The sequence below is a fragment of the Gavialis gangeticus genome, unplaced genomic scaffold (assembly GCF_001723915.1).
Source record: "Gavialis gangeticus isolate Ggan-Ray unplaced genomic scaffold, GavGan_comp1, whole genome shotgun sequence".
In the NCBI taxonomy this organism is placed as follows: domain Eukaryota; kingdom Metazoa; phylum Chordata; order Crocodylia; family Gavialidae; genus Gavialis; species Gavialis gangeticus.
The window spans coordinates 91,747,251-91,755,771 of NW_017729031.1; the positions used below are offsets into that span (position 1 = coordinate 91,747,251).

At 41.6% G+C, this 8,521-nt stretch overlaps 1 protein-coding gene across 7 annotated transcripts in view; it reads right to left on the bottom strand.

Moving 5' to 3' along the window:
* The window catches only part of HDAC4 (histone deacetylase 4), a 481,696-nt gene that overhangs the window by 323,398 nt on the left and 149,777 nt on the right, over positions 1 to 8,521 (bottom strand). The window lies entirely within an intron of this gene.

An 8,521-nucleotide genomic window follows, 5' to 3' on the forward strand; every position in this document is an offset into this window, starting at 1 on the left:
CCCCCCCCCCCCCCCGCCTGCTTTGGCCCTTGATGAGGAACACAGTGACCACCTTATTCCCATGCACGCTGTCCCCTAGCTCACAGCTCCTACCACAGCCCCACACCCCAGGCAGCATGGACCCTCATATGGACAGCAGCACTAGGTATGTCTGGAGCCCCAGAGCACACCACTGCCTCAGTGTCACCGGGCCCCACACAGCTGAGCTCTCATGGCTGCTGGGGAGAAGCTGCTTTTGCAAAGGCACCCAGTGGAGTGGAATGGCCCTCGTGCAGCACCTTCCCCTACCTGCATCAAGCATGAAGTCTCAATGGCAGCCCTGGCACTCAGGCCCCTGCTATGCATGTGATGTTGGCATGGCAATGGCAGCAGCATCAGGTACCATAACAGTTCCTTTGCTGCTGAATGCAGCACCCTGTGACCTCTCTCCAGGCCCCCACTAATCACTGGGACCTGTGGTCTGCTATGGGCTTGACTAGCTAGTGGGGCACAGGGACCAGACTACACTCACCAGGGTAACTTCAGGCATTTTGCCTTATCGGTTATGATGACCAAACAAAGCCAATAACATCATTTCTCTTTTTACCAATGCCAATCTGATACCCAACCAGTGCACCCCTAGCTGGGACTAAGCCCAAAAAGGTAAGAATTTCACCCTCCTCCCCTTCCATGCTCAGAGGAGCATCCCCCCCTCCACTCTCCCTCCCAGACCTGCCATTGCCGGTGCCTCTGTTGTCCTGGCTCCAGCAGGGCTGTGTGATGGCTAGGCTCAGCCCAGGACAGGTGCAGTGGGTAGGCAAGTTTCCTTTCCATGCCTGCTCCCAGGCTGACAGGGAACCCCCAGGAGGTAAAGGGGAAAACCTTATAATTAGAACTCAGTAAAAGTTAAAAATGCGTTCATATTGTCCCACCACATTCAATGGCTGTTAACACTAATACAATTAAAGATACAAAAAGATCTAATTTTATTTGTTATCTAGCAGATAGTGAATTGGGCTTCATAAAGACAGAGAGCCAACAGTTCTGTAGAATATACTGGGGTTCTGAATCATCTCCACATACAGTCCAAAGCAGACTGGAGATGAAACACATATTGCATACATGTTTCAGAACAGCACAATCTTGGTCTACAAGGAGGTGATGGGAATGGACTCATTAAAAGTTCCTTTCCTTTAAGTATCATTTCTGCATTAGGGTTGCAAATCCAGGCAACACAAATAGGTTATATTATAGACATGAAAAACAGAAAGGAATAAAATGACTAACACACTCCATATGAAAAGTGGAGAATTTTCTGCTGAAAAAAGTGCCTCACTTGAGGATCAGATCCCAATGAAATATTAATCATTTATTTTTCATTCATGGCACATTACAGTTATTTTTAGGAAAGCTAGAAGCAATGAGAGCCATTTACTTATTAAGGATGCAAGTGATTCTTTACATTTCTGTTCATATCTTGACTTAATATCTCATTTTTCCCCAACAAAGTCTGAAGATTTAATAAGAATACTGTCATGCATTCAAAGGCTCTCTTCTGTGCAGCATTTACTGTCATATAAATGCAAATGCACAAAGTTTTCCATTTGGGGAAACAACGAGCGGGGTGAAAGTAACACTTTTGTGCCTTTTCAAGCCTGTGGTAAAACCAGGGGACAGAGTGGATCAATATGGAGAATTTTAATAGCCTGAGCAAGTTAGAGGGATAAAAATCATTTGTAGTAGAAAGAGAAAAGCTAAGGGAATTACTAGCTACAGTATATGAACTGTGCCACGTTAGGAAATATTATTTAAATACTGCTGTGGAAAATTTGGTGATTTACTTCTCTCTGTTTCAAATAACTCTAATTTTTTAAACTTTTTAGCATACTGCAAATCCATCTTTCCAAAGTAGAGACTGGGGAGGTATGAAGGAGTGATCTTCTGTGAGAATCTGAGAACTGATCATATTTTGTATGTCAATGTTTTCTGTGGTGGTCAGTGATTAGCACTGATTGATGCTTTTTTGTTTATTGTTATAGGCTGCATTTATAACTGGAAAGCACCTCCACTCTAAAAAAAAAAACAAAAAAACGGAAGAAGATAAAAAACTCAGGGGAGGGAGTGGGGGGGAAACAGATACATGGATCAATCAATCTAGTTCTATTTTAGATAGGAAATGCATTAGAATTTTGGACAGTCTTACCTGCTAATTTTCCCATTGTTCTATCTTATGTATTACCCTCTAAAAACAATTAAAAAAAATATACAAAGCCTAGGTGACAAAAAGAAGACCTTAGAATCGATGTAAAATATTAGTTATGGACTAATTATATACTCTGTCGTAACTTGGAGTATAGGCAAATAAAACAATTACTAGCCAATTGCCTGTCAAGAATGACCGGCGGGGGGGGGGGGCATAGCTAGAGTATACACACACAAGACAAAAACACCCAGTTCGAGTCATGAGCGAGAGGCTAATTAGCAAATGGATCCTTTGGTGGTGGTGGGAGGGGGGTATAGCTAAAGTATACACACACACACTGAGCAGTGCTAAACTGTGGGGTCACCATGCCTTGAAATGCTGTCAACTCTGCTGGGGTCCAGCTCAATGAACTACATTGTGTGTGCCCACTATATTCTAGTGTGCCATTACTGCTAAGAAGGCTAACAGCATACTGGGCTGCATTGGTGGGAGTGTTGCCAGGTAAAGGGAAGTGATTATTCCCCTTTATTTAGCACTGGTGAGGCCGAATCTGGAGTACTGTGTTCAGTTTTGGGCCCCCCATTATAGAAAGGATGTGGACAAACTGGAGAGAGTCCAGAAGAGGGCAACAGAAATGGTGAGGGGTCTAGTGCACATGACTTATGATGAGGAAAGACTGAGGGAACAGAACTTATTTAGTCTGGAGAAGAGGAGACTGAGCGGGGGACTTAACAGCAATCTTCAACTACCTGAAAGGGGGTTTGAAAGAGGATGGAGCTAGACTGCTCAGTGCTGGCAGATGACAGGACAAGGAGCAATGACCTCAAGTTGCAGCAAGACCCTATTGAATGTACTTTTACCGTGAATCCAATAGGGCCCTAAATATCATGCATAGTTTATACTAAATATAAACTAGGTATGAAAATTCTGCTTAAAAGCTTGTTTATGGAGCACCTGTGCTACAATTTGCAGCAGTTTCAAAATAGGTAAAATGCAACAATTCTGGATGAACAAAGTCTATGGGTAACCACAGAAATTGGCAATATGCAAATTACTACAGGCATGTTTATTTCAAAATCAGTGTTTTCAAATTTGTCCCTCAGTTCCACGTGCTCAGGGACAGCAGAGTCTGACAGTAAAAGGGCAGGGAAAGTGGGGAGGGGGAAGGGGCTGAAGGAAAAATTGGGGGGGTACAGAGAGCAAGGGGATCACCTGATCCTCCTAGATTTGACTTCCCTACTGTAGCAGTGAGAGGGGGACAAATTCAAGCCAAACCTCCAATAATTAGATTCTATATCTGGAAAATTAAAACAAATGTATGTTTTCCATATATACAGTCTAATTACTGGAGGGTCACCTTACATTCACAGCTGTCTTATAATCAAGTAAATATGGTAATTTGAGATGTGCCGAGAGGTTCTTGAAGGACAACTTCTTAAATCTCATGCATATTCTTTCCAGAATATTTTTCTGGTACTAAATTTCTTTTATTCTTTTATTAAATAGTACAGTAATATGGGTCTCTGAGGACCTAAGAAAGGCTTCTTTAGTAATATGGTGAATATGTTGAAAAATTCTTCTGGGTACACTACTAGAGAAGGGAGTAGAATCACTTTTACTACCAGCCCCTAGAGCTTTTATAAGAATTACTCAGTACCTGAGGTTTATTTAGCCAATTAAGACCAAGATTCCCATCACCTAGTGTGGTACAATAGATAATGTTATCTGTGACTCCATCCTCAGAAGCTGAAACTAGTGCAGAAGGTGGCAGCCCATTCTTACATTTATATTTTACAGCACTTAAGCACAGGTCTAAATTCATTTTTATAAGCATATTATTATTACAACTCTTTTACAGTAATTGATGCATTACATGTCTTTGAACTACACCCACCAAAAAAAATAGCCAGAAAAAATATTTTGGAAAAGATAGTTTCCTTGAACAAACTCAGTCAACATAGTGGAATATGCTAAGGAGACACTACCTAGAACCTTACATTTCAGTCATGACTTGCGTAATGAAGATAAAAGGACTAATAAACTGTGGACAATTAATCCTATTTGCACAGTACTCAAACTAAAAGCTTTTAAGTTTAAACAGAACAGATTCCCAAGGTGCACTCTAGCACTTTTCTTGCAAATTATATACATCAGGTTGTTTTCACACTTCCAATAGTACAGAAATTGCTCAAGATTACTTCAATTGTAGCAAAATGAGGAACAACAAAGTTTACACTGACAAGAAAACTACTGTTTCAAGCCTATCTAAAAAGGAATCAAATATAGGGGCTTATAAAAAAAATCTAGCTCATCCAAATAATAAAAGTACACTTAATGGAGATGTTTGATAAGATATGGAAGGAAGACAATTTACAACACATTATAAAATTTAATGCAAATCCCGCAGTGGATTCTCTGTAGTTAATAGATAACCTGTATTTAATACTGGAGACCTCATTTTACAGAATGATAATAATAAAGATGTTTCATTCAAGTGGTATAGCCACAGATCAACCATACAAATAAAAGCACCCTTATCTGTGTGCTAAACTCTGCATGGCGATCTCTCAACATACCTCTTACTGTTAGTGCACATTCATTGAAAAAACAGAGACAACTACTTGTTCTGTGAGCTAAAAAAAAATGTCAAAAGCTATCTCTCAGCTAATGACTTGGCTTCATGATGAAACTTCCAAACTATATTTTGTCAGATCCCGTAAAGAACTTTTACGAATTCAGGAAATAAAAATGAAAGACACAGCAGCATTACATTAAAAAATTCAGTAAGTTTTGGGTAAAGGGAACTAGTAGTTTGGCACCCAGGCCTCTTAGGACTTCCAAATATTATTGCAGCATCAATGCATTTCATCATTTGAAGACTACAAATAAGTGTAACTAGAAATTTTAATGTACTAAAAAATTCAGTAAGACCTTTACAATTAAAAATCTTCTGTTCCCAGTAAGCAAGAGTCAAAATTGCTTCATTTATAATGCTTTTATCACATCAACAATACATGAAAATCATGTTTATTCATTAACTGCTGCAGCAGAGCTACCAAGGTAAGATTACAGTTACTGTTACTTGGGAACTTCAAAATGGCAGTTTTAAAATTCTTCTGTTATAACCCAAATCTTCCACAACACAAGATTCATGAAATTTTGTTCCTCAGAAGAATGAAATTTTTTTTCAAAGCCATCAATGGATGAGGTCTACTATATTAGAGACCACAGGTACACTTTTCAAAAAGACCCAAGTCACTTAGAAGCTTGAATCCCACTGAAAGCCAATGAGGTTTAAGCTCCTAAATCACTCTTCCAAAAATAGCATCCTTTATCTTCTCCTAGCACAAGTTGCCAAGTCATTTGTACTCCTCCAGGACACTGCAGATCACAGATTAGACTGCAGGATAAAAGACAGGGACAGTGTTTTCAGTCAAGCAGATCTGAACAAGAAATGAACATTCAGAGAATATTAGATAAACATGAACTCTGACCACTTCAGAAAAGACACAGGATCTTTTACTTCCATTAAAACAATCCTTCTACCGTAAATAGTATGATACATTATCAACTAGACTTTACTTCCTGCAAAATAATTAGGGGTGCACTGATAAAGATTTTTTGGGCTGATACCAATGGCCAATTATTAACAAGCCTTCTCAGCCAATATTGATCTGATTGCCAATAAGCAGCCTGGCAGCTTAAAGAGCAGCATCTGGCTGGTAAGTTGGTTCTGGGGAAGGGGAAAGGGCATGGGGAGAGCAGATTGAGGCAGGGAGTGGGGCAAATGCTGCCAAGCCACGGTGGGGTGCAGGACTGAGCCACAAGCAGCTTCGCCATGGCAGTGGGGGTGGAGGGGGCTGCCACTGCTGCACACACTTCCAGGGAGTCATGCGAGAAGCCAGGCTGCCACTGTGAGCTGGAGCTGGGGGCCACTTCCCGGCAGGGGAACTGGGCCAGGTCTGTGCTTGGGGCAAGCAGTAGCAGCGCTAGGAGGAGCAGCTACGGATGGGTTGGGGGAAGCTATGGAGAATTTTGGGGTGGCCACAACCCCCTACACATAGCCCCCCTTCCCAGTTCCACCACCCGCCTTGAGTGCAGCCCCAGCCCAACCCGCCTGCCAGGAAGAGCCTGGTGCCACCCCTGGCTCCAGCCCACAGCAACAGCCTGCCCTCACCCTACGCACAGATCCAGGGAGCATGCATCTTCCCATGCCTTCACCAAGGTGTGCACAACAGCAGGAGCTGCCCCCCACCCCGCCCCGTGCTCCTCCAATAAACCGCTCAGAGCTCTGGCCCACGTCCCACCCCAGCTGGGTAACACCAGCTGCAGCTCCACTCCCTCCCACACTGCAAGGGCCTCAATTTGCCCCCCCCTCCCCCACCATGCCCTTTCCCCACAATGGGTATGTAAATCTAGGACTACCCTGAAGAAGTCTCTAGTCATTTATGAGAGACAGAAGGAAAGAATGAAAATGCTAAAAAGATTCCAATCTCCCACTAAAGTTACTGATAAATATTTCCATGTATCTGCAATATCAAAAGATGCCCCCAAAGAAAGCACATAAGATCAGAATAAGTAGTAATAAACAAAGTTAATGGTGGGGGGGCAGGGGCAGGGGAGATCTTAAAACATGACACGTATAGTATTGTTCACTCCTTCAATATATTGTTACTGAAAAGAACTATGATGCTTCCTGTACATGCCGGCTCCACAAAAAAAATTCTCTCTTAGAAAAAGGAGACAACACGGAAACAAAAAGCACATCTGACTTTATTTTAACACGACCTTTGTTTTCCAAATACAAGTGAAAGTTTCTTAAAGACGACAGAGAACAAAGTGTTTCATCTCCCTTATCTTGGGAATAAGTTCTGGACCAGAAGGTACTAAGTGAGATGTTTCAGAGGTTGGACCTAGGCAGTCCCACTTTGTAAAGGGCCTAGGTTCTCCTTGACAAAGTGTTGGAAGACTTACCTCCAGTGGAGCAACCTCCTAGCTTCATGCCAGTGCAAAGTTAACAAAAGGAAATTACTCAGCTACCTATCCTCCTAGTCTATCTGACAGCAGTAATACCTAGTGAGCTGGTGTCAAAAAGAAATAAGTTGGGAGAGTATTTTCCTGTTTTAAAAGGGCTTTAATCTATCCAGATCAAAGGCTAGGGTTATTTTAACTAACAGAGGACATGGATAGGGATATCCTTTTCATTCAAAAAAGCTCATCAACAGAAGAGTCCCTTGGCAAATTTATGCATATTTCAGAGACCAGTTCACATTCAATGTTCAAATGTAATAAGATTACTATTTTTAAGAGTTTTATTTGCCCAGGTGTTTATTCAGGACCCCAAAATCTATCTGGGTCAGAACTGTTTTGTAATTTTGACTACTGAAGTATACCTGAAATAACACCTTAATTTTCACTTAGTGCCATGTGTTCCCTTAGGAAAAATGAGATTTATTGCAATATCTGATGGCTTAGGAAGAAAAGAAAAAGGAAGGATTTTCAGAAAACTTTAATGCTTGGGACCCAAGTTTTGTCTGGCACTATATATTACATGAAACACATGAATTAAAATCAATGCCCATTTCAAATGGGCAAGTCTTGGAACACTACTGATAGCAGCAGGCAAACTTGACCCTGTACGACACTTTAAAAACCCTCACATTTTCAGTGTTTGCTAAAAAAAGGAATTACGACCTTGAAAGGTCTGGCTTTCTACAGAGAGATTTTGCCATCCCTCTCATGAAGGGAGGGCATGAGAAGCAAGATATAAGCTCTAAAAACAGGCCTCCCACCTGCTTTCCATCATACAGCTAATCTTCAACTTCTCTCAGTATTTGACCATTAAAAGCATCTTAGTACACAGCTGCAAACCTTGATCTTTAGCCAAGCTTCCATAGCCAAGTCACAGGGAGTTATGGGAAGAGGCCTCTAACCTGACCGACCCAGACACCTGATGCCCAGAAGACCTGAAAACATCTATTCCGAAGCAAGTGACCTCACAACTACACCATCCGCATCCAAGGCTAAACCACATCTTGGCCCTTACAGAAGCTTTTTAAATTCCCAACGTTTCTCTTGTGAAAGAAAACAGACCAGGTTGGATGCCTTCTTCCACCATGCCACAGCCTTTGGCCTGACAAGCCTAGTATTCCACAACTCTAACCATTACAGCTATGAACTGGTAGATTTTTCTAGCCAGTAGTACAAATGTGCTTTCTCCTCGGTCAAATTTTAAATCACCTGGGTGTTTTCCTGATTACATTTTAAAAGCCAAGAGTGAGAATCCTGTCATATGGTACCATTTAAAAACATTTTTTTTTTTTTTTGGGGGGGGGGGGG